Source organism: Haliotis rufescens, unplaced genomic scaffold (assembly GCF_023055435.1).
Source record: "Haliotis rufescens isolate VD_foot unplaced genomic scaffold, xgHalRufe1.0.p SCAF_4, whole genome shotgun sequence".
In the NCBI taxonomy this organism is placed as follows: domain Eukaryota; kingdom Metazoa; phylum Mollusca; class Gastropoda; order Lepetellida; family Haliotidae; genus Haliotis; species Haliotis rufescens.
Genome location: NW_025964112.1, coordinates 46,214,561 through 46,241,872, shown reverse-complemented (window position 1 = coordinate 46,241,872; position 27,312 = coordinate 46,214,561). Strand labels below are relative to the sequence as shown.

Below are 27,312 nucleotides of genomic sequence, written 5' to 3'. Positions count from 1 at the left end.
TTGAGATTAATGTTTATTTAATCTGCCTCGCAGTTGTGTTTTGATGACTTCATGGCATTTTAATGATAATTTACTGCTATACGTACCTCCTTGAAATCTCCTGAGTGTCAGCCGATCATTTGGTATTGAAGGATCAGCCGTTTGTGACTAATGATCCAATAATAGGGCGGTGTTTCACTAAATTTTTCAACTGTCGTCTCGGAGTAAGGCAGGTCGTAAAAGTCACAAGGAGGTGTCAGAAAAACAATTTTTCAAACAAGCTTTTGCGGTGATCGATTTAGCTACCGAAATAAATGGAAGAATGATAAACGATGGAAGAGCAAGTAAAACTGCTCACACTGTCTCGTTTACAGTGGAAAATAATTCCCGTTTTTTGAGCCCACCATGTGGTCGGACGCATCGCTCGCAATCAAGTATTAGCCATTTAAATGTGAGGGCTTTCCACGCCATTGTAATATTGCAGGAAAGGGGACATTCGAAACCCATTAAAATAAGACGGTTAGCCTAGTGTGATTTATGTGCAATGCTTTTATTCTCACATAACGGCTATTTCCTTGCCTTACCTCCCAGTTGGCAGCCATTACAGTCTCAAAGCTGGTAAAGTGAGGCCGACTTGGTTTTCTCCAAAAGTGGGAATGGGATACGAAAAGATAGATCAAAACTACGGAATGTACCTCCTGAAGACACGACAATTTTTCATACACAAGTTTCCGCCGTGACAAGGTCAGTGTCAGATGAATTATCACTATCTTATTTGCTTCCTCTTCGCAGGGGATAGCAGCACCCCTGGGGTACCCTGAAAGGCGTTCTCCATCAACTTGTTAAAACAGTTTGGCATCCGTAGCATCTGAGTGGCCTACCCAGTTAACTTACCCCTGGACCCAAGGTCTAGTTACGGCCACATGACATACATATTCTGCGCTAGCTGGCATCTTTTATGAGTTGGCTTCTTGCTATTTCTCAAATTACTATCCGTTTTGTTTGCTTGGGAGCAGAATGTTATACTAATCTGTGGTGTAGCACTGTCAACGTCAGTGTCGAAGTGTCATAGTGATTTTTCTTGTACGAGAGATATAATTACGTGAAGGTAAATACCATGGCTTGCAGTGAATAGCTGGATTAGCGCCAGAGATTGTCAGGCAGCAAAGCAGAAATTCAAACAGGGTTATTAATCACGACAGCAGTCTGACTGTCATGGTAATCTTTCCAAATGCAACTTGCATTTTTTTAGGAATTTAGCTTTTTAAACGTTATCGAAATGATATTGTACGTATCCTATTCATGCGCCGAACCAACCAGAGAACGTTATATAGACATAGCTCTCTTGGGAGGAATGTTGTGTACAGCTGAAATTATGTTTAATGTGACCCATACATACCTCGTTAAATATACATCTAGTAAACTGTAACTGTTGTATTTCTTGTACGTGTATTCCCATGTTAAACACAGCTATGTATGGTTTCCTGTTTCTTGTAAACACGAACTAACATTACTAAGTAAACATTAAATCTCTGATAAAAAAACTGTTTACAGTTCAGCATAACCTTAAACAAATATTATTTCACGGACATTTATCTCGTTCTCGAAGATAAAAAAATCGATACGGTTTTTTGTCAAATCCTACATATTACGAGACATGTTAATCTTTAATTAAAATCTGAAGAAAAGATAATTCGGTTCCATTTGCATAGATGACCTGTGAAGGAAATACGAAGATAGAAATCGGCCGTGTTTTGCTGCAGAAGTTGTACAATTTTGAAAAGAAACTTGAGTATTCATATCTCGATGACTACATCTTGCTGTCACTCAAAATGTCTCCTTTCTCACATTCGTCAGTTTCACATGAAACACACACCCATGGACTGTCCGCCCTCCCCATTTCAGAAACAAATTACTGTTTGAAAAAGCATGCGGAACGCACTACCTTAAAATTGGTACTGAAAAAAGTCAAGTATGATTAAAACATATGCTTAATATAGATTTAAGGCAGAGAACGGACGCTTAACAATACTACACATGCTGTCGTTGTAACATTATTCCTGGTAATCGCTAATATATTCTACTCTGATTCTAAAGACATACTATCACGCGTTGACATTTGTTCCCAAGCTTAATATGCCATAAATATATGCCAGGGGCACTACACACAGTAGCTGTTTACAATGAAATAACTATATACTGCCATTCACACATATTTGGTCTGCAACTGATGGATACAAGCCAAGCAAGCACCGTAAAACTTTATGACTGTTAGCTTTCAAAAAAGTGTTTGGGACTTTGGGAAATGTTTCAAAACCGCGAGAAACCAATAATGTTTGACAAAGCGAGAACAGAAGTTTATTTTCCGCTAAGTTAAGTTGCCAACGTTCGTCTTGCGTCTGATAACGTGATTTGAAACTATTCATTCAATTTAAAGTGAGGGCATTTCACAGGCGTTTTGCACACATGTTTTTTTCTTATTCAAGTTTGGATTATTTATTTATTTATTTATTCTACCCATCTATCTATCTTTCCAATGTGTCATATATTTTTTTTTAATTAAGCATTTACAAAAAGTATTAATAAATAACAAATTTTAAATATTACAGCGATACAAGCGACCGATTTAATAATCTGACAAAACGAAATCAACAGTCACTCATACAAACTTTCAAACAATACTATAAACATGCTATAAAATGTGCTCAAATTCTACCTCGAGTCGAAGTACAACAAATATACTTTTACGTAGAAGATATAACATTGCCATCGAACAGCCTTACAAACTAAATTCTTCGTGAGTATGTATATGGGAAAGATGGATAACCACAGGAATGTGCGTGTCTGATTCAGTCGTATATCTTCTTGTTGCATTACTCGAGTCAGACGAAGTCACAGCCCTCTCGTAGCGGGTCAGTGGTTTCCACGAGTTACCGGGGGCTTGACACAAATACTCTGTCCTTTTAGTTACAGCATCGGCTTAGTGTCTGCCACTTGTAAAACTATTTCTAACTTTAAAATGGAATACAACCAGATATCCGGAGATTAGGATGGCGTTTGCAGGAAAAATGAATCATTGCATATCCGCGAAATTGTTCTCTTCTTTATGCATTATTTGTGGTATTTTACTGAATATCACACTCTTGAAATTTGTTTGTATTTGAAATAAAAACAAATTAAGAGCATTTTGTCATGCATGCGAAGCGGTGTTTGTATCACCATAGTGTTCTGTTTGTGGGTCATAGGTTTCATCCTTTAAATACTTGCATGTTGAAATTTTTTGGACCTTATATGAAGCTTAAACACAATAATTGCCTTGCATAATTGTATTGACAAAGTAGTATATTGGCTTCTTTTGATACACCGTGACATTAAACCATGGAGTGAAAGTTAACATATTTCCAACATTTAGCGAAAGGATAACTAGTTTCAAAATAAATATGTTATTAAACATGGCAACAATTAAAAATACTGTTTATCCTAATTGTTTTGTATGCAAAGGCATAAGAAACAAAGACCAAAATTAAACAATAATCGTGTCAACAATTCAATAATATGTACTGTAAGCTGTGTCATAATAATTGTTAATGTGTAATATTACTGATTGCAGTTATTAATCAATGCCTGTTTAAAACACATTTTGTAGGAAGTTTGAATGAAAATCATTTTATTGAAACGTAATTACAAAAAGGGATATATTCCCTTGACAAAAATAGCTGAAATATGAACGAAATCACTTTTCAGACTCAGAAACACACAATCATGTTCTTAAACACGCTACAACACTTCTCTATACAAATGATCCCAAGCTCTTAATCGCTCAGTCCGAACAAATATTGTCAGTATAAAGAGAACTGTCACTCATTTCTCAAGACACCGCTGCGATTGAACGAAGAGGCGCATCAACGAGTTGTCAATTGTGATGTCAGTTTCACTTCAACCCATGCATATAGCATGGCGTCTCCTTTCAAATGGACCGTGGTCAGATGAGAAATACACACGAGCGCTGGACATGTTAGATACAGCTGACCATTAATCAAGGTGAAATATTACTCACTGTGAGAGTAACACATTGCATTTAAATAACATCCCCAGGATGCTGGATCTTGTACTGAGATTTTAAAGGATATGTGTATAGGTGAGTATAAGTTTAAAAATTAAATAAACTTATCATGCCGATAAATAACAGATATATTGTCTAATATACAATACAATACAATATATAAAAAAGGACACTTTTCCATTATAATGTTTAACAAAAAAATATTATCATACAAGACGAGCGTTACTTTTAAGTCTGATTTATCGAGAAATGGAAATAAGTATTTCAAGAAAAGAGTGATTGCACAAACGACTCGAATAATGCACTTCAATAAGCTCTTTTATGTTCGAAATGTTTTTTGTATATATAAAACATAGTTGAATGCGGTCTCATAATGTATGTTCCATATTTCTGTTAAATGATGCTATTTATTTGATACAAATAGTTTTGTGTTCATATTCCTAAGATTGTTTTATATTGTAAAACGCGTTATGGCGTGTTTGTTTGTCTACATAAATACATATTTTCTTCTCATATCGCGACTTGTGTTGGATGGGTTCAGGTCTTTTCAAAATCAACAAGTAATAAATAACAAATACACAAATAATATTCACACTGCCCCGTGTTTCTGTACAATAATAGTTGTTTTTATGTATTATTCGATACCAAGATACGACCTTATTTCACAGAAAGACTAATACAAATACAAATTAATATTCGTAAAAATATTTCATTATTATGACACAGTTGAATAATTGCTCTTTTTATTACTGATGTGTGCTTTGACAAAAAATGATAGATGACAAGGTTTATTTCGTATCAAGCAAAAGATAGGATTATTCTGTCAGAAATATTTGTTTCGCTCTCTCATTTGTGTTTCGGCTCACTTTTCGACTCCCCAAGGAGACGGCACACGAATAAATATTCAATCATTCCTGTTTGAAAGATTATTTTTTTCTTAAAAAATCGACTTTTTTTCCCAATCGTGGTTCGTGAAACTAATTATGCGTGTTTTTGACGCCACCAATTAACGGTTTCTCCTGCTAGAGGCGCTTTCAATGCGCGCGCAATTGCACGTGAACATGTTAACTGAACTATGTGAACATGTAAGGGTAATTATTCAATATATGATTAGCATACTGTTAAATGTTATTTTCAGACATTGTGTAAACTGACATGAACGGAACGTCACTATGTTAATTCCGATGTACAAAATATAAGTAAATAAACAACTAAAAAACAAACGTCATTAAAAATACACCGAAGACACGACAGTATGAGATTAATAAAAACAAACACTTACCTGAGCATGAAATTAAATGACGATCATAATCATTCTAATGTAAATATGAAAAATTAAAGGCAATGTTATCTACGACACGCATTCACTGAAATATACACATGGCATATAAGCAAACTTTAAATGCATCTGTAAATCGTTCATAATCCGTGCTAATACAAAGTCCACAATGTATGCGAAGTTTTGAGTTAGGTATTCGCGTATAAAATATATTCTTCAAGCGTTGATGAGATAAGATATTCATGGCGTAACAGTGGCAATATTCTACAAACTACAAAATATATCTATATAGTGAATACAAAATATATAGAGATATATGAGCTCTGTTGATAGGCAAATAAATAGAAAACAGCAAATACATAATATTAAACACTTTCCTCATTGTAATAAATAAAAATTGTTTTATCCATATACATTTATGTAAATGAGCATGAAAATGTATCATTAACATAATTCTCTTGACATATATCTGCAATAAACCACACATAAGGGGCTTTATGAGAATGAGAATTAATGGGAGCAATAAAATCATATGGTATTATGAAGTATGTCGATGCAGATAAAAGTCAACTATCTAACATCATGAAGATGAACACGTTGTTATGACTGTCCTCATTAATGCGGAATCGCAATACATAAATATGTATATAATGTAGTGTTTGTTGTTAACGAATACAGAGGACACACTCAACGGCAACACATTGCAATCAGGCAACAATCTCCAATGATCACAACGAAATGTTCTGAACAGTTCATGATCATGGTCTATTATGAACAAAAACAATATGTTTGTTTTAAAGTTCATATAAAAATAAAACACATGCACAGTACCTTGCGATCGTTTGGTATAGAACTGGGTAGGTAAATCCATAACGTGCAAATGGCAATGTTCATATCAAAGTTTGAAATTATGTTCCGGAAACTTGTTGTTTTTATTCTAAGAATGTGTATAAGGAGGGGTGTTTTAAACAGCAAAAGCCGAGTGATTCATGAGCCTTATATGCGAAAATGGATCTTAAGCTTTGTGCGGGTCATTTGTCTAAAATAGAACACAAATTTGAACACAAATGAAGTTTCTGTCTTTGTTATTTTTCCTGCAACGCTTCGAAAATCGTTTCTTTTTTCATTGTATCAATGCGATAGAACACTGGACATTTGTTTATGTGTCTCGTGGTCCTGATTGATGGACCAGTATACAAAAATTAGCATTTTTTATTTGAAACTGCGTAATTTTTAAATGTTTACTTCTCTGTGAGTATTTTCCATAGGCAAACATAGAAAATAATTCCAAAATTCTAAATTGCATTTAAACAAGAAATTATTGTGCACACTGTCAAACGTAACCAAAATATGTATGCGGGGGCACACTTGCAAGAAAACGTTTATTGCAGTGGCGATTAAAAAAGAATTTTCTTCAATTTCTAATGTCGGATGTTTATTTGCTCAGCATTTGCACGAGTTTGCAGTGAGAATTATATTTAGGAGCGATTCGCTGCAGAGTGTTGGCTAACTTTCAACTATTGTTGTCCGACTTTGACTCTGACGCCCTTTGAAAGGAGTTTCCATGTCAAATACATTGTGACGTATGAGATTGATTCGGGGGGATTTTGCGATTCGATTGAAACATTGTATAAATTTGTATGAACCAATTGTTACGTCTTTCCCCGTTCGCATGGATATAAAAGCCCCACACTTCACATAAATGTTTATTAAGGCAGTAAAACGTAACTGATGTCATTCACAAATACATTTAATTTCTGCACGCGCGAGTCATATTTATGTCTTAATCATTGATGCCGAATGTTAAAAATTCACACATTGTTACAAGCAATGAAAGAGGTACGTTGTGCAGGTGCAGTCATGCTACATGTCGATAAAAGCAATAAAGTGTTCAATTTCACCGTGTTATTGACTATATACGTGTAAACTTTGATATAAATCCACATTTGTGTTAGAAAATAAATTCTTCAAAACTGCAAGAACGTGTAAAAGCAGTTGTTTTTTTGAATATATACTCCAAGCCTTATTTATATTGAAACGGTTTAAAAAAAATGTTAAATGAATAATAAAACACGGCTACAAGAAAATAAATCACAATCTAAACTACATTGTATATATATTTGGAGTGTAATTCTATTTCAGATTACATTAGGAATTCCATCACTGTGGAAACCAACATGTTTAACTCCCACGTGGATACAAATCTCTGATACAATCCGTGACAGTTTTATCAGATTGGCACAGCGTGGTGCCTGGGATATCATCTGGGTGTTCGAGGTATCAGCGTATATTAATTTGCTTAGATTTCAATAAATCACTGTTAATGAATTTGCAAAACATTTTTTCTTCAAGAAGCGTGTATCTGTGTATTTCTACTTAATTTCACATATTAAAATTGTAGTTATGTTCTGAGACTGTGAAACTATACGGGACTGGTGTTTGTCGACATATTCCCCTTTATGTTGTGTATATAATAGTTATAATACCAGATGCTGAACGAAAAAGTATTTTTCTTAAATCATAACAAAATTCTAAGAGTTCAAAAGGTAAATATTTTTGTAGTGTGCTCACTGTTTTCTCGCTAAGGCGTATACTCTGTAAGGAAAGGGTCCTTTTATCACAACAATTCGACGTGTTATTTGTGTATAGGTTTTCTATTTACAGACTTTGATGTAAAACACGTGTCTATCACTATGCTTAGAACGATATGAGGATAATCGATTCGGCCCTTTGTATGCCCCCCTCCGTTTAATCCTTATTCATACTTCGCGCTGTTAAAATATATATTAAAGATTATAACGCATTTAAAAGGTGTCCTGTTGACGAATTGACTACTTCCCGTGAAAAAATGTTTGATGCTTAAAGGTCATGACCCATGGTCAAATATAAACGCCAGTCGTCAGCGCTGCTTTTGAAAGAAGCTCCCAAAGCTACTTAAGAGTGATTTATGACTGACCAACAGCTAAACAAGTGACCCTTTTCTAGAATTACCAACTGTCCAGATTCGGGGGACATCTGGTCACCATTACGGACATGTCAATTGCGTTGACCTCGGTTTCTGGACATTCAACACCGGATACCCATGTTCGCTGTACCTTGTTTACAAAATCTACTGGATGCTGACGTTGTCACATAGTCAATCATTTTTATAATGAAAACGTGCATATAAATAAATGACAATTTGTCATTTTATACTGACTACGAACATACATCACATATGGCCCTTTTCTCGTTAATTGAATTTTGGTAAATGTGATAAATAAACTTGGTTTATATGTTTGTGGATAAACATACGTGTATGAAAACATTATCAATCGCCACGAATTATTCAGAGAGTATACGTTTTTGAATTGTTGCCGTTTCGTGAGAAATGTTTTTCCACATAAACGCCAGTCGCTACACAAGTCCGTCTTATGGTAATATTGCCGAGTACGTTAAACAACAAACAAACAAATAATGACTATATGACTATGTCTTTCTGGCTACTATCCCCTATTGTAAGGCCTTTCTTCCAAAACACAAATACCTAATCTCATGTAATTGTTGACCAATTCTCCCCATCGATTTAATGAATACTCATAATAAACAGGGATTTTACAATGGCATTAAATGTTTTTAATATTAAGAATGAAAATCCTTGAACGGCGAAACTGCTTGGAACACCAGTCAGGCATAAAGACCATTTCTTGGACGCAGTCTCCAATCTTGCCTCTCCGCTAAATCGATAACTATGCCCCTTCATACGGGTATTTATTTTCATTTCGTGTCGCGTGTGTTCGCTTTGGTTATTGTTAATAAAGACAAATTTCCCTCCTCCTAAACCAGTGTTTGGCAATTCATTATCTCTTGTCTGAGAACGGGGATTACACTAATACCTCACAGTGGCGTGTTCGCTTTGAGATTTGACAGCAGCCCAGTAGAAGACAACCCTTGATCCCGCAAGCGTGATTGTGGCCACACTTATGTATGTTTTAAGTGGCACGAAAAGCACTGCGCATGCGCAGGCCATTTTTCAATGGTGTGAGTGGCAGCAATGGTGGTTCTACTTTGTAGTCCTTTATCTCTACTTTCACTGACAATACGTGGGTCTTTGAATATATTTCTTTTTCTTTTTATAGGCGTCAAGTAACACATGCTTGGTGCCTTGAATAACCTTTCTCTTAATGATAGGAGGCTTCTGTTGCGGGCTTTCTTTGGTATTTGCAGTTAAACGGCCAATCAGAGTGTTGACATATCACTTTCAATCTGTTTCATATACTGACAAAGTGTAAGAAAGAAAATCAACAATACATTTCAAGACATCTGGGATTTTCGTACATTACCCTTAGAATATATATTTTGATATTATGAGTTTTTGCGCAAACCTAAATATTATTTAACCCGTTATTTCTACATCATTGTTTTTTCTGTTTCTTTCTTTTTCTTCGGATGGGGCTTTGAGATGAAGCTTGAGAAGGCTGATGCGTGTGAATGTGGATGGATGTATTTGTTACATCGTTGCACATGTATACATAAATATATTAAATGGTATATTCACAATATCATTGCCCCAACATGAGTGTAAAGTGTGTTACTTACCTTTTGATCATCCAAATCTCGCTTAACCACACTAAAACAACGATACCGTAGCTTGGGGTAATAATACAAATATTTATTTAATGATACACATGAATGTAAGCTGCCAACTTATTAAATATTGCCATTTTAGTGTATACATGATCGACTTGAACCTATTCCAAAGTAATGCAAATAAATTAACAACAAAAACAATATAACTTCTGAAAGAACTTGCAATGGCACTAACTACACCAGGTTTTCGGCAGAACAAGTGCTAATTTCATGAATGGATTCTTCTCTTCTTTGTAAAACAAACGAGAACATCTTATCTCCGTTACAATTCGACATGTCTAAAATGTGTTTGAAAACTTTCGTATTTCGTTACATGCGGGGAAAAACGACTGTCACATTTTTTTTCAATTTTGAAAAATGTTTGTGAACTTGGCATAATTCAACTGAGTGAGCAACAGTTCATGTCGGTTGTACGGGCGTACTAGTGGTAGGATTCCTGCATATACTCGGTCTTACAGAACCTGGATTGTAGCAGGCACTGGACAGTCGCCCAACTACACCAGAGCCAACTTTGTGTCCATACAGTAAACTACGGTTATAACGAATTCAAAGGGACCTCTAATTTTAGTTTCTTATAATCGTCGATCGTTATAAGCATATATACAGCATAACTACAGCAAATCTTAGGGACAAAAAAGTACATTCGTTATATCGGTCAGTTCGTTATAAGCGTGTTTGTTGTAAACTGTATACTGTTGTTTATACGGCGTCTTTGCTTGCTTCTCAATTCGTTTGAGTAGTTTTTTTCTGAAGATTAACTTTGCGTGAGTAACGATTCATTATTTCCGAAGTATTCTGATCTTTTGTTGATTTAGCAATACAGTAAACTACGATTATAACGAACACGCTTATAACGAACTGACGGATATAACGAACTTACATTTTGGTCCCGACTACTTGCTGTAGTTATGCTGTGCATATGCTTTTAACGAACTACGGTTATAACGAACTAAAATTAGTAGTCCCTTTGAGTTCGTTATAACCGTACTTTACTGTAGTTAGAAATTGGCTAACACGTGTCTGGTGGTGCATGTCATGGTTGGTGGTGCACCCCGCTATGGTGGTTGTAATCGCAGTTGTAGCTGGGGACGTAGAAAGATACCGGACAACGTAGTTGTAGTTCTTGCAACGTCGCCAAAACGCTCAACGCCAAGTCATATGCTAGGGTGACCTCGGGGTTAATGCGAATCACCGAATTACCAAGTTACCAGGTTTTGATATACCATTCAGTGTGATGTGAATGCAGTTTTGTGGAAACAACATCCAACCCCAGTCACTCTTATGGTTGTCATAATGACATTTGATTCCAGGGAAATCATTCTACATTCTTGACTCTCGTGTCTCAAGGTTGATTTAGAGGTAGTCATTGACCGCTCACTACACTCGCTGTTTAATCCCGAAAACTGGTTTACAGTATTTGCTACTGCTGACACCGAGGGGCTTGCTACTCATACACATATGCCTTTGTTTTGCGAGATATGTTGAACATAGATGTTGTAGTGGTTGTGCAAAAACGAAATTCTGTTGTTGACTATTTAGGTCACGTGTTATGTTAGGTCTTCCAACCTTTAGGTAGCATTCGATGGCTTCCTTTAGGCATCGTAGTAAATAGTGGTCAATCAGATTCTGTCACCTCAACATTTCCGGCTTTATGCATTATATGACTCAACTAGGTATTGATCGTTAACACATTGACCCTCAAATGTGAGGTCTTAATTTGATTACAAACTGTAAAGAAAACATGTGTTTGGTTTATTTCTGTGTTATTTCTCTATATTCTAACATTTCAATTTATTTACATTAATCATGTAACATTGTGTTAAGTTTGTTAATTTTTTTGGATATAACAAAACCAACCCTCAAACAAATAAACTAAATAGGGTTTAAGTATGTCAATTTCTCGAGCAGCAGAAACTAAACGAAAGATCAACAGCCGGGCAAAAGAAAGTATGCACTCAAAATCATATTTGACAAAAGAATTCCAAACGCTATGAAAACGTTACTATGCTGAAAATACTCAAAACACTACAAACTTAAGGTGAACAACATCGAATAACCATTTCTCGTTTGATTTATTTTAGCCACCATCAAACATGGGTGTAAACTTTCTTTTGCCCAGCAGTGTATTTTCTAACATATGACATATGAGAGTTATGTACAAGAAAGTCGTATGTCGCCATCTAAAACTAACCAGATGCCTTTGTGATCAAATTCTCCTTATTAAATCATTCGATCTAACTTTTATATCAGATTGTGTTATCACCATTGACCTTGATGTTATGATCTTTCGAGGTCTGAAACCAGAAGCGTCAACGTGACGTTCAACATTAAAAACACAATCTTACACATCATAAAGAAAAGTGGATTAAACGAATACTAATCCAATTTAATGCTCTATTGAGAATCTAGCAGCGGAGACGCTTATCTTCACCAGAGGTTGTAAATCAAGGCCAAAAAATGGTAAAACGCTTTACTTTTCCGACAGTGGCTTAATTTCCGTCGGCCATAAATCTTGGCGCCATTAGCTGACCGCATTCGGCCATCTTGGATGCTATCATTCGGTTCCTGTTGAGCTCGCCTCGAACAAAATTGAGATGTATTTCGGATAAACTCGGACACTGGGGATCGATTTGTACCCTATTTGTGGGCAACAAATGACCATATAATGGCCAGAACGCTGACCCAATGGATGGGGGCTTGGGGGGTTCTGATCAACTGCTGAGAGGAATTGACCGCTTGAATAAAAATTGCGGAAACGCTGAAAATTGGGGTTAGAAGATGGGCAAAATAATAAATCATTTTAATGAACAGTGTCCGTTCTTTGCATGTCTCCTAATATTTCGGAATTATCACGAACAAAATCTAGGTCATCAAAGGCTTGATAAAGCAGACCTATTTCAAAGCAATCAACTGTTATAGGTCCCAATTGACACTTCAAAAAGTATTGCGATAAATGTTTTCGATGCTTAATTGTTACTTTAATATAAAAAAGGGGATATAAATTATTAACAGATTGCAATTACACTGGAAACGTGAAAGATATGGTTCCATGTTTCTGAAAGCAACGTGAGACTTGCAATCGATCCACCCTTGAAAGAAATATCGTTATCATGCGATTTACAGTTTGTGAGTGGTTGCGAAAATGAGGATATTGTTTTCAGATTTATATGTACTTTCATAAGATAGTAAAACAGTGTTGACACGCGTTACAAGGCGCGTGTCAGCATGTCAATATCGCCCAACACCGTGCTCCACCATATGATATATCATTCACTAAAAGGGTGTGTTTTCGTGAACAGTGACAAACGATCTCACTTTTCTGTTTTGACAGTCCATACGGAGAACACGTTTGATAGTAATTGACAATGGCATTGAAATGTATTAACGTCAAGCGTTCAGAATGAAATAGGACACTTTCTCTCGCGCATAAATCTTTAGGTATTTTGTGGAATACACTTTCAGACGTCTGTAAAACGTCCCTAGGTTTCCAGACCCGCCTCCAAGTGAAAGAACTGTGGACTTAGTTATATATAGATACACGTCAATACAGCTTAGCCGAAATAGGCTTTATGCCTTTCAAGCGCCCGTGTAATTGCCATCCGATTGCATTTGGAAACACCACACAATATTACCAGGTATTATCAGGATAAATCACTAATATTATCCCCCAAAGCGTATTGTGACTTGTGGGAATATCCTTTTTCAAAGGTTTGTGACCTTAACGAACAGACTAATACAACGGAATCGTGCCGGAGGCCGGGTAGTCCGGAAAATTACCTCCCCTTTCTCAGACAACTTTACTTCGTCGGTACCAGTTGCTTCCCTTTGATAAAAACCCAGTTTGAATCGATTAAAGGTACATTGACAAACTTATACAAGGAAACACCGCTAAATGGGACGGTGCAGTGCGTAATAGTATATCCTGCTAAAGTATGAATCTATTGAAGCGGCGTAAAACCCTACTCATTCCGTAACTTGCCAAGTTGTAACTTTTCTGGCTTGTTACTTATTAAATGTGAAGAATTGTATTTGTTCACAGATCGCCAGAAACTACAAACTATACATGAATGATAAAATCAAACATCTCTAAATATTTCCAATGACTATGGGGACGACGACATACACTGCATCAAGTTGCGACGACTTCAACCTCAAGGTTCAAAGCACAACTGTGATAACGTATCAGATACAATACCTTTCGGACTTACAAAGACTCAATACATTACTGTTTGGTGTGAAAAAAGGGTCATTGGTGTGGACAAACAAAAAACCCTAGTGGCCATTGCTAGTTGGAATAGCAAATATGGAAACGTCATAGAACAAACCAGGTGACGTCACTATTGAACGTGACGTCACTTATCTCTAACCTATGACGTCACCTAACAACGGGCGTGATAATGGCCCGTCGTCAAGCAATATGAAGGCATTATCAAGTTACACTGGCCCGCTCATTTCTGATAACGTGCGGGCGGTTTAATGATAATTCTATCCATTTTAACTATAATGAACAATAATCAAACTGAACCAGGGTATTTTAAATATTTATTAATGATTTCATCATGTTCACAAGCCCTAGTACAAAGTACGAAACAGAAAAATATTATTCCAACAAACACAAAACAAAACAAGAATCATTACCTTTTTGATAAAAAAACCAAACTTATTTACTTAGTTTAATGCTCAGAGCTCACTCAGTATAACCAACTTCGTGATTCAGCAACTTGTTAAAAATCTATGACTTCAAAATAAACAAATAGGTTCTGAGCTTGTGTATCTAATGTCACATTAACTCTAAACACCTTTAACGTTCCTTTAAAGGCAACATCAGTTCTGTGAATGTTTTCATACAGTTGTGATATTGTGTCGATGTTGCCTCATATCCTGACTCTGCTAAAGACACATCATCCTTTCCATGGACTTCGTTCACGAATTTATTATCTTGAATATAATTATTATCGTTTAATTTAAACATTTATTAAAACTGATACTCATTGCATTTCTTAATAATATAATTTACTTCAAACGAAATAATGTGCACATTAATAATTGAAGGCTCCAAAGCTTTCATACATCCAGAGGATGAGTATTTTCAAGCGGTTTTCGCTGTACATTTCACGTTCAAACTTAATCAAGGAGCATATCACCATATAAATTTCATTCAACTTGTTTTAATACATCTAGATACACCTGAAACGCTATTAATGTCTTATCATCAATACTAATCTCTAAAACGAATTATTAGTATGTGCAGTTAGTATGATAAGTGCTGTGATATACTGTGATATTGGACTCAATTGTTGCATTGTTTATAAACAAACGCCACATGTGAGGGAAGAGTCAAAACAGAGTTGCTTCCCTTAGAACAGAGATCGTTCCTCATCCAAGCACGAAGCGACCCTACGCTACTGCAATACACACCGATTACTAATGTCGTAAATCTGTTTTGAAAATTATTTTGATACAGTTATAAACATCCATAGCTACTCATTATCATATCATAATCTAATATTAGGTCAAACATGTGTTGGCATAGATTTCAAAAGCACATGTTCAGGAATACATTCGAGCAATTTATTATTAGTCTAACACAGTCTTAATTGTGTTTCAAGAATAAGTAAACATATTATTTGCTTTTCATGATTTCCGAAATATTTTCCCAAACATAGATAAGTAATATTCAATAATAAGAAAACAAGATATTTCTCTCATTCGTTCCGCCTCGTTTCTCATCAAAGAGGTCTTCAACATATTCGCATCACTATCAAAAGCTTTAATGTCATTCCGCCGACTCAATATAGTCTAGTATCAGAGGCTAAGCGATCTGTTCACGGTGATGGTTGTAAGTTGTGAGGGGGGCAATATCTCATATCCCCATTTTCAGACTGCGAGTCGCTTTATGAATTAACCCCCTTCGAGGATCTGGTGCCCCCTTCTGTTCTAAATTATCACTTCCCGTATATTTGGGATGAAGAGGAAGGGATATCATCCGCAGGCGAACATATTTCTATTTTTGTTGAGCATCAATGAATCTTTATATATAGTTTAGAATCCAAGGTAAATTTTTGCTTTGTGTTACTTCGGGCCCTCAAATGTTACACTTCCATTTTACTCTTTAAAATGAATCAAGATAAACGAACAATATTCTGTTATGAATATTAAAAAACGAGAATGTCTTTTTCCTGCTGGTTGACCCCTAAAACGGTATTTGTAAGTATGTTCACAAACCTGCTCCATAGTTAACGGAGTCATATAATTACTAACGAATATATTTGTTAAGCTTATATTCGCACACTTACGATATATTCTGAGAGAGAGAGAGAATTGATGGATGTCAGCTTCTTTTTTAAAAGGAACACAAAGTTTCGGAGTATCTCCTTATGCCTTCATCATGTAGTATGAATATACTCCGAAACGTTGTGTTCCTTATAATAAAGAAGACATCATACATTCTCTCTCCTATGTGTAACGCTTGAAAATGCCATTCAAAGACTTGATATATTTATATCTATCACCGACAATTTTGGAATTATTCTGTAGTATTCTTTTCTTGGCAAAGATTCCGAATTTGGTAAAGATTATACTTTGATTGTTCCTGTTCATAGGTTCTTCTAGAAATGGTTCTCGCTTCCTGATGAATTTCTGTCTTCAAAATGCCCGGCATGAGGCGGAGGATGCTCAGTCGGTTAACGGAACTGTTGTAATAAATAGTTGTCGGAAAATTACACCGTTGCCTGTGTTAAAACACATGTGCCATGAGATCTGTTTGTTAGATAGAGACTATTTATTGCACGTAAAATACGAGATGATGTTAAAGTTCGTGTTGTGCGACTAAAGGTCACTGAACAATGATTTATTTTGATCCGTCGGAAAACATGTCACATTGTCTGAGAAAGAAAAAATATAATTAACAAAATAAAATCACATCAAAATAAAAACAGCCAGTTAGTTTTACCTTGAAAACGCCACAAATATATTTTCTAAAATATTTTCTGGAAATGAAAAATATTTCATATTTCCTGGAGACAGACGTGCGATACAACTGATTTCATGTGGAGACGAACATCTGCAACGTGAGTCGAGGTATCTTAAATTCGTCAAATTCGACATTAATATTCATCAGAATTATAAATTAGTTGACGCAAGCGTTCGGTGGCTCAGCGGAAACCAATGGTAATAGTTCCATGAGCTGGGAAATATACATGCGTTGTGATTGATACCGACAGGGAAACGTAGTGCAGCATACATCATAGTTAGCTACGACTCAGCACCGCGGCTTGCAATCAACACATGTCGGAGTGAAATTGATGCGGTGTGATGCGCAAATCAAAGTAAATAGAACTCATTTCAAACGCCTGTCCGCCTGTTAATTGACCGGGAGGATGCGAAATAGACAACTGTATGATATATTGTTGGGAGACAGTGACAAAAGACTGGTTCATAAATACACTGCGCTCGCGTATCGGAAAACGACTGCACTGCAATGTACATCACAAAACGCACACGTGTGTCAGAGTGTCGCTCTAAATGCTCCTGTTATTAACGGGATAGTAATTTCATGTTCAATCTAGTGTTTGGCGTGTGCGACTGTCATTGGTAATAGATGTATAAGGTGGTTAGACTTGCAGCATTAATAACAAAACACATTCACTTTAAACACCATCCTTTTAAAAACAAATTGGACGAAACACATTGTAATAGCGATAATTGAAGATTAATCATGTCTTTATATATTCGTTCGTTCATTCCTCCATTTATATATTTAGTGTTTGTATCATTTTTGTATTTAGTTCGTTTGCTTTTAAGGGGTCATTGCATAATTAAAAGAGTTGTGTATATTTGTGCTTTTCAATTCCATTGAAAGACTTGCCCTTACATTCGATACTGTCCTTGACATAAATAGCCCACGCGTATTTTCAGATATTTTTTTTTCTCATGAAGATATTAAAGTGGTTGCTAAACAAACACATTTGCAATTTATAGTTTTTCTCATTACAAAACAGCACCCATGTTTGTGGTTTTGTCCTTTTGTGCTTCAGAGATAGTTTTGCGTAATGGAAAATATCATTTTTATATTATGCCAATTTCTGTTTAATCATTGATGCGATTATGGTACCTCAAGCTGAAAGAAATTGCCTTACGATGATGTCAGGGTTTTTGACACCTAAATTTTGATTTCATTCGAAATTCGTCATAAAAGCGTGATTTTTGCATTGATCAAGGGACTGTAGTCTTGGGCTTTTTTCCTCCCGAAACCATGCAAACTGATAATCTATCTTTCTCAAATGATTGATCACATTTTGAGAAATTCTGTCTGATAGGAGAAAGATGTAATTACACAGCCACTGAATAAGATCTTAAATTCGATGTTCACTTTGGAATAAAGATTAGGCCAAAGTTTAATAACAGTCGGCATTAGAAGATCAAAAATTCGATGTTCGCTCGGCGAAAATCAAAACAAAACGTCAATCAGGATTCAACCCAATCGCAACAGGGATTTCTTTCGCTTGGTTTAGCTGTCACTGTGTCGATTTCACCGCATGCGCAGTCATGACGGGTCTGGATTAAGGAGGGACCCCATCCCTCAAGCGAAGCTGACACTAGCCACGATACGCACGTGCAGACGTCGACTTAAACACGAAATCGATCACTGCACGCACTTGCTGATGTAGATTTCACAACTCTGAAATCAGCGACTGTTTTCGTGAAATTCACACTTGAGAGGAAGCAAGTGAAATGAACAATGATTGTTATTTTCAGGAGGGGCGTGTCCTCCACGAGTTGTCCGCGTGTCGCAGATACGAAGAAATGAACTACATTGAGTTAGCAGAATAGGCGAATATCAAGAATTCTTTGATTTAATATTATGACGTGAAATTTGACAAGATTTAATGAACACCTCTTTGTAATTGATGAAGGAGAAGAGAGGAAAACCTGAAATTAAAAGGTTTTCAATCATAATTTTCTATTGATTAGTTAACGGCACGTACATTGACAGTTTGAGTGAGAAATGTGCTTTTAAATCCGAGCATTGTCGGAAAATGTTCGGCAGCGTTTGACTCATATCTGTTAGAAGTACATTTAACGTACTGAGCAAGACTAGATATCTTATATAATTGGATAAGGAGAAGTTCTAAACTGTAAATAAACATTCCCCGAGTGACTTTCATTTTCATTTCTTATTTCGAAAGCATTTCGTAAGGATTTTATGTCAGTGACATTACTTCACAGTAACGAAATTCACAAAGTATTTACTTGTAATAATTGTTTTTGTTTGTTTGACTCATAGATTATAAATCAATGTATTCTTTCATATTATATTAGTGACGAATCGTACCACACCACTTTCAATAAACATTATGGTCTTTAACTTTTAAATTTATGCATCAATTCATATAAACTAATTGTGCACAAGGAACAATACTAGGAAACATGCCATAAAATGCTTTAATAGAATTCACAACCAAAATATATTTCTTACATTTTATATTTCAAATGCGATATATATATATATATTCATGATATTGAGACAGATAGATTAATAATATGACCTGCTTTTTTAATTGCTGTACACAGCTGGTTGTGACATTTATGTTATACATACAATATATAAATGTTCAATAACTTTTACGGATTTCAATTCATTCGTTATCATTAATTAATGTCACATTATGTAGACTTGGTCAGTTTGTGAACTAATACTGCATGACGTTACAATATATATTACCTATTTAATCGGCCACACACATGAAACACTTTCACTATATATGGTTGTGTGTATATAGGATGTCTGTATGGGGGATAATATTATGAATGTTATTTTCATAATTGCTATTAAATGTGGTGTGTACATATATAAAATAGTGTTTTTTATGAGTCTTTTAGTGTCTCGTAGGCCATTTTGGCCGGCCGCTGAATTTTTACATTCTTGCCTTGTCATTTTATATGTACAGCGGGTGACACTATAATAAAATATTCTTCTTCTCTTCTTCTTCTTCTATATCAAAACCTAGCTACACAGTAAACAGGCAGATCCTTAGCCACTGAAATATAACGGTAAATGTGCTTTTACATGCACTTTGGACAACCCTCATCTAGCTATTCAGAAATATCGTTAACATCAAGCTGACTATATACAGAACACAAAAGTTAGGGACCATGAATAATTTGGGGGATATTGTGCATTTGTAGAGACTGAACACACAAATTAAAAAAATATATCCTAAAAAATATTCATCATCTCTAACCTTTTTTTCAGTATATACATATAGTAATTCGTAGCAACAAATAAGGATTGAGATTATGCTGTTTTTCTACCTTCATTCCTAAAATATTTGATCAATACCACGGAGGAATCTCAAACGGTACTAATGACCCTTTAAATAAAGGAACATCACACGTTTGCCATTTTCCGATATCTCATATGGATCTCACCGTTAATTGTTTGGAGAGTTTGTCAAGTTATAATGTGTTCAAACGCTATGAAACGGCAGTAACACAGATGCATATTGCATCATTGATTATTACAGTTTGGGTTGATTTATAAAATTCAAGCAGTACATTTCACTTATAAATTTGCAAAAGTAACTTTTTTGTGTAATTAAAAAAATGTAAAATAAACGTTTGTGTAGAGCGTTGTTATCTATCAAAGCAAATCCTGTTTATTTGGACTGTTAGACATGGTGGTTTTAGCACTGAAAACGCGTGGTGTGCAAGGGAACATGAACTGCAACGTAATATGATAAATGGGATTTCTTCTAGTCTATTTCACCACTGTTACACAACACTACGCCAAGTAGAAGAGCTTTATTTTCGCCAATTAAACTTTGAAATCAACACACTACGACTGGAAATGAAATACATTAAGCTAATCAATCTTAACTTCATCACACTATTTTGGTTTTCGTTAATTAAGTCGCATCGAGTTTTGCAATCGAATTTTTCCATGCGATTTCCAAATGGGTATTTATGCACCACATGATATTTTTAGAACATTAACTGTTTTTGCCCTGGATATCAATAGCACTTGACATGATGATGCGGTATAAATTATAACCTTCAAATGTAGGCGGTATTTTTAGAAATGTATAGTGTGCACTTTTTTAAGTTGTACGTTTTTTGCAAAGGGTCATTAATTTAACATAAATAGAAAACGAATGTTAACAGTATTCGTATCTCTTGTTTTTCTGTGCGGAGAAAACCATATTCCCGACTGTGGAATTAATAACACCAGGCCAACTCTTTATTTTCATGCAACAATGTTGTTATTAATCTTTTTAGGAGATACAATTGTTTATTAATGGAAGTGAAATATTGTCTTTTGACAAAACACTGAGAAAATTTATGTTCTTTTAAAAAAAATGCATCCAACATTGAACGTTTGTTTAATGTAATGTTCTTCTTTAACAAAAGTACCCAACACTGAAATGTAAATGTATTTTCCATGATTATTCTCTCTGGGATAAAAAGAAATTCGTAGTGGAAATGCACATACGTGGGGTTTCGGGATGCAAAATGCTCTTTTTGGAATAATTGTATTTTATCCCCACCTGTGATGCACCTTACTTCTCCAAAACATGCCAGTTTTCATTTTTTAAATTTTTTTTGAACCTACGGTTAACAGAACTTGAAGACAACTTTATTTACGAAATTACTGCATACAGGAATGTTGCAACGTCTTTGACTAAAACTTTGATGTGAGGCTCCTCGTCAATCTTACAACTTTGTTTCCTTGTGAGTCACAGCATTGATTTAAATTGATCAATGTCTAAACGCCGTCACTCTCATCCTCCAATGTCATTGGGATAATTTAGACAGGTGCCGATCTTTAATACTTTCAATCCCGTGTTTATATTATTTTGTTTGATCTCCAAGACGCCCTGTCGTCACTTTGCAAGTAAGCATACGGACAAAACAATAACAAGCATTGTCTAATGGGTCAGAAATAACTAACATGATGTCTATTGCAACTTGTACATTTCACTTCACAGACTGTACATTTCAAGCCTGCTGATGGAAGGGCACTTTGATAAATGTGGGTTTCCTTTCATGTGAAACCGTTTTCTTTGATGTTGTCACGTAATTCTTTCAAATCGCACGTACGATAAAAAAGTCCCTTTCCTCGCAGTCGCCCGTTACGAAAAACGTCTTCAAACGCGAATATAGTACATGCTATTCACGTGTCGCTGATCATTTGGAAATGAATGACGTTCAATTTCATTTGTTAATGTGTGTCTGTAACCGCATTATTCATCCGCGTACCTACAAGATCGCAGAAATGTCCTCAAGTCAAATGTTCTGTCAATGTTTATTTTCTCTACTTCTCTTCGCAAAGGAACTGATGCCATTAAGCCCTCCAAGCCTTCAATATCTGGCTGAACATGATTTGTGCATTTGGGGAGGTCGCGTCTATAACAGGGCCATTTATCACTCTGGGAAGCTTTTGTTTGAAACTTGGAAGATCCAAGATGAAACAGGCATGGGATAATTCTCCCCATCTTCCTAGTTCAAAAGAGGTCGACATTTCGGAATTCAGCAAGCTCGCTAACACGTGAACGCGATAGTGGTGCTATCATCCCCGTCCGTACGTGACTCCCCCTTGCCCCCTCTTCTGTCTCATCCCGTCCCCCTCCATCTGCCGGCGACACCACCCACCTTCTGGACCAGACATGACAATAGTAATGTTAATAAGCACCATACAGCATTTGTTCAAAGCCCTGTCCTTGTTTGTCAATTTAATACACAGAACAATAGACAATGGCATCCCCTGTAGATACTTCTATGCACAATTCAGCATCGTTGTAAATTCAACTTGTGATATAAAAGGAAACGTAACTATATGGCTCATGTTGTAATTAAATACAAACGCTTAATCGTTTTACTCCCAATTACCTGCATCAGTGATACAATGAAATACAATATTAAAACATTCTGGCAAAAGTATGTAACTTTTCCCGCAATAATTTCAAAACTTGGAATTCAGCATTCACAATAAAGCTGGTATATTAGTAACATTTATGAACAATCGGCATGTACTTATAAAGAGTTCATTCAGGTACACTACATATCTAAGGAAGATAAAAGATTGCTTTTTGAAAATTAAAACATTGCTATATTAATCCTAATTACAGAATATTTTTGTGCTATATTCCTGAACGGTGAAAGCAGTGTGGCGTTTACAAGTGACGTATTCCTAATTACAAATGCATTTTAGTTGATATTCATATTCATTCAAGTTGTACTCACCAATGGATTCTTATCCGAAACTGAACATTCTTTTTTATTAAACCGACTGAAACTTAGAATCTTTTGCAAAGTACTTATATCACAAAATCAGTGAGATTACGAATAATATCCATATATATATTTACATACACTGACATAAGTCCTTCATCATCATCATAAACATCATCACTCATGACAGGCACGATTCTTTAATGTCTCTATATTCACTCTTTGAAGTTTCAAGATTTGGGCCTAAAAAATACCGGCCTAATCTTCGGCCGAAAAATTCAGCCATTTCCTCGATCTTCCACAAACGCTAATGGATGTATTGCAAATGATTGATGACTTTGATTAAAAGGAAAATTGAGTAATCAGATTTGTTATTTGCCTCTGGAATTAATTGAGTTCCCGCCAAGGACATCATTAACTTAATTAGTCACTGGGTGCGATGTATCTCTGTTAGAGGAACAAGGATCTGGGAACGAAATATATAACTGTTTTATTATGCTGTTTTTAAAACAATGATTCCTGGGAGAATCCATTCTCACTTTCATGTTTGAAATAAAGAGAGATGTAGAAATTAAATTTGTTTTTTTCCAACGTTAAATTTTGATTTTATAAGTTTGGTTTCTATTCGGGTGAAGGGGAAGATCAATTTTAGTTTGGCCGTGGCAATATCGTTGCAATGTTATCTTCAATTTTGGGCACCCGTAGGGTATAAGGGTAAGAATATCCGTCCCCCGCAACTCATGCTTGTCGTAATAGGCGACCATATGGAACTAGGGGGTATTTTCAACCATCCTGTCCCAATAGCCTGGATTGATGCTCATGATGTCAATCACTGGTTTATCTAATTCGGACTTGATTATTTATAGACCGCAATCATATGGCTGTAATAATGCTGAGTGCGCCGTTAACCAACAAACTAACAAATAAAATTTAGTTCATTTGTAAGGAATTTAGGAGATTAGATCATAGGAAATATGACGTAAAAGTGAGTAAATTAATGTTTTACACCACAGACAGCAGACCCGGGGTGGAATAGGTCTTCAGCAACCCATGTTTGCCGTAAAAGGTGACTATGCTTGTCGTAAGAGACGACTAACGGGATCGGGTGGTCAGGCTCGCTGACTTGGTTGATGCATGTCATCGATCCCAATTGCGTGGATTGATGCTCATGATATCAATCAATGGATTGTCTGGTCCAGACTCGATTATTTACAGACCGCCGTCATATAGCTGGAATATTGCTGAGTGCGGCGTTAAACAACAAACAAGCAAACAAGCACAGGCAGCAATATTACTCCTGAATATGCAGATAATTGAGTTTTGGAGAACCGAACCAGTGGTTGACAGCATGAGCACGGATCAGTGGAATAAGCTTGCATACAAACAACCAGGCCACACTCTGTACTGCAGATGAGCCCAGCGACACACCTTGACGTCTACGGTGACCCGGAATTCCAATTGGATTGAAAAGATAAAAAGATTGATGCAGTTAGCTATAAATAAAACGTATTAAAATATATAGTTATACGATATTGATTTCAGAGTCTTAAGTATAAGAGAAGAAACTCTGTCATGCCTACAGTGCTGATGCTGGTTGTGAAAGTAGATTCGGGGCAACGTTTTTATTGACCCTCGTGATCGAATCGAATCTCAGATTTCTTCACCCAAACATTTGCCTTCAGTTGTTATGGTTTTACAAAAATATCGTTATAAAAAGATCTGAATGAGAATAAACATATTTCTATTGATGCGGATGCTGTGGGGACTTAGAGATGGATGCATGAGGCTACATCACCTGTAACGTGTTGATGAGGCTACCTCGCCCGTTTCACGTGTTTAATATACTGAACGAAAACCGTTAGAGATCATGAGTATTTAGGGGGATCTTTTTTATGAAATTGTGAGCTCAGTCTTTTCTACAAAATATATTCTAAAAAATATCATGATCCCTAACATCTTTTGTTCGGTATATGTATTGTGAATGGTTTTAACAAGACACTCCTAACCAGAAGTCAGTATTATGTTACCGTTGTTAATCTGAACTATATGTTAAGGCTATCCTCGATCTCTTATTCTTGTATCGTTGTATAAACTGAGCACAATCGCCTATCATCTCTTTTAAGCGACCTCCCTTTATAAAAGGACACTATACATGTTAAGAAAGAGTGAGATAATCACGTTGAGTAAATATGCTTTTCACCGCTTTTAACAATATTCCAGCAATATCACGACAGGGCACCAGAAATGTGCATCACACATTGTGCCGATGTGCGGAATCGAACCCGGACCTTCGGTTCGACGAACGAACGAACGAACGATTGAACCATTGACAACCCTACTACCTCCACTTTGTAGAGAATTGGAGACAAAACAATACCTGTTTCTATCAAATCGCCAGTTCAAGTGAGGGAGTGAGTATGGATTATGCCCCTTTTGTAATATGCAAGCAATATCACGGCGGGGGACACCAAAAATGTGCTTCACACATTGTACCCATGTCGGGAATCGAACCCGGGCCTTCGGCGTTACGAGCGAACGCTTGGACCATTGGACTACCAAGATCTTTGAAGATTTATAATCACATGCAGTGTAGGTTCTCTTTTGGGACTTTCAGTCACGATCAATGTTGTAACATGATGGTAGAGTACCACGACACGTGTATAAATCAGGATCCAGTGCGAAATAGAATATTCCAAAACAAAGGAGTGAACATATCATTTGACACGAACCCGACTTCCCAGCTATTTAACCTGCGCGTGTGCACTGATCCGCATTTATAAAGATCGATAGCTCATTTTGTAGAACTAAAAAAATGTTGTTAACTAAACGTCACCAGTGGACCGCCACTCCGATCTCATTAGTGACGTCACAAAGTAACATGAAAATAGCTGTCTTTTTTGTCAGTGGGGTGTAACGTGTTCAAGGTTATTGCACATAGACAGCGACGCGTATGCACGTGTGTGTGCGTGTGTGTGTATGTGTGCTTACGTGTGTGGTGTGCGTCGGATGGGGGGAGGGGGGGGGGGGGGGGGGCTTTCTTAATGCTGGTTTTATAGTGATAGCCAATTGAGATACCATGCCGCAGTTTAACTTGGATACACAACCCAGACACAGTATATTGACCTCGAGCCGACCAGTACTTGTTTTAGCCCCTTAATGCCGAGCGCCAGGCAGGGTAATAACAAGTACCATCTTTTGGTATGACGCAGTTGGGGATCAAAAGACCGACATTCGGCTCTCCGGCTAAACGTTCAATCCACTAGACCACGGAGCTATCTTCATCCCAAATGATGGATCTGCATCGACCAATACCGTCACCAGCAGCCGTTAATGTATCACATAAAACTGTGAATCTGCACAGAAAGTCGTGTGAGTGAGTGAGTTAAAATTTAACGTCGCATCGGCACTATCGCAGCCATATAGCGACGAGACCAAGTTAATATATTTACAATTTAGTCATTAATGCAAAGTTTTGTTTAAAAACAAGTTGTAAAACATATTTGAGCATACTCTATTTAGAAACAATTCATGAAACATATTTGAGCATAACAATATTATGTATACAGTTTAAAACACAGGGTATAGGCCACCAGTAACCAAAGCTAGGCCACCTCGTTGGGGATCATGGGGAAAGTCGTGTGAAGAGAACAGGTGTCTTCAGTCGTGTGTTGAAGTCAGGAAAATTGCAACTTCAAAGCCATTCACTTAAGCAACCAAATAATGTATTGAATATTATATAGAACTGAATTGCATAGAAATGTGGTGTTTGTCCTATTTCACCTTCCGTAGCAAAAAAATGAACGGCATGCAATCAATGTGTTTACTTTTGCTGTTTGCATGTTTACAGATGTTAAAACAACCTTGGCAAAAAATAAGGCGTTTTCTGACGTTACATAACGAGCGTGACTAATAGTCCATCTAAATCATTTTTGTTCATTTTTGCATAGCATAGCACTATGTGAATGAACAATACATGATGCACCAATTAGCAGTTGGCGCAAGTGCATAATTCCTTTTCACTGATGGCTCAAACGGATCTCCATAGTCAGTATCTTTGTATTCTGGTTTATTCCTAAGGAATTTTAGCGTGACGATATTTGGCGTATGTCATAAATGCACAGCATGATACGTA

The 27,312-nt window shown here is 36.2% G+C and overlaps 1 protein-coding gene across 1 annotated transcript in view; it reads left to right on the top strand.

The window, feature by feature from the left end:
* Positions 1-518: 518 nt before the first annotated feature.
* The window catches only part of LOC124152064 (homeobox protein HOX3-like), a 125,793-nt gene continuing 98,999 nt past the window's right edge, over positions 519-27,312 (top strand). The window contains exon 1 of the mRNA XM_046524811.2: positions 519-723. The gene's annotated coding sequence lies outside the window, so the exon portion shown is untranslated. The remainder of the gene's footprint in view (positions 724-27,312) is intronic.